At 39.3% G+C, this 338-nt stretch overlaps 1 protein-coding gene across 1 annotated transcript in view; it reads left to right on the forward strand.

Annotated features, from left to right (window-relative positions):
- LOC103800957 (pro-epidermal growth factor-like) overlaps positions 1–338 on the forward strand; it is a gene marked incomplete at its 3' end in the record, with an annotated part of 29,505 nt that overhangs the window by 18,299 nt on the left and 10,868 nt on the right. The gene's annotated exons all lie outside the window — the stretch shown is intronic.

Raw genomic sequence — 338 nt, forward strand, 5'->3', positions numbered from 1 at the left:
TTCCCTTTCTGCCTGGATTCTCTATTTTCCACCTGGTTTATGTACTGGAAGGTGGAAGACAAAATGCTTCTTTTGATAATTTTTCTGCTTTCTCTCTTTTTTAAAACCAGTGGAACTAATCTGACCTACATCCTTCAACAAACCAAGTGTCCATTTTAGAGAAGAGGTTCACCAGAAGTGGGGTGATACCTAGGCTTTCTCTTCCAATTGAGCCAGTCCTGCACAATAGCTCATAAAACCTGTGAGAAATGCAGGCTATCCATTTTGCACCTATTTCTTTCAAATTTGCAGGATTATGAGTGTTGAATTATTTTGGGAATGTTTCTGCACCTCATCTG

The sequence above is a fragment of the Acanthisitta chloris genome, unplaced genomic scaffold (genome assembly GCF_000695815.1).
Source record: "Acanthisitta chloris isolate BGI_N310 unplaced genomic scaffold, ASM69581v1 scaffold1830, whole genome shotgun sequence".
Lineage (NCBI taxonomy): Eukaryota > Metazoa > Chordata > Aves > Passeriformes > Acanthisittidae > Acanthisitta > Acanthisitta chloris.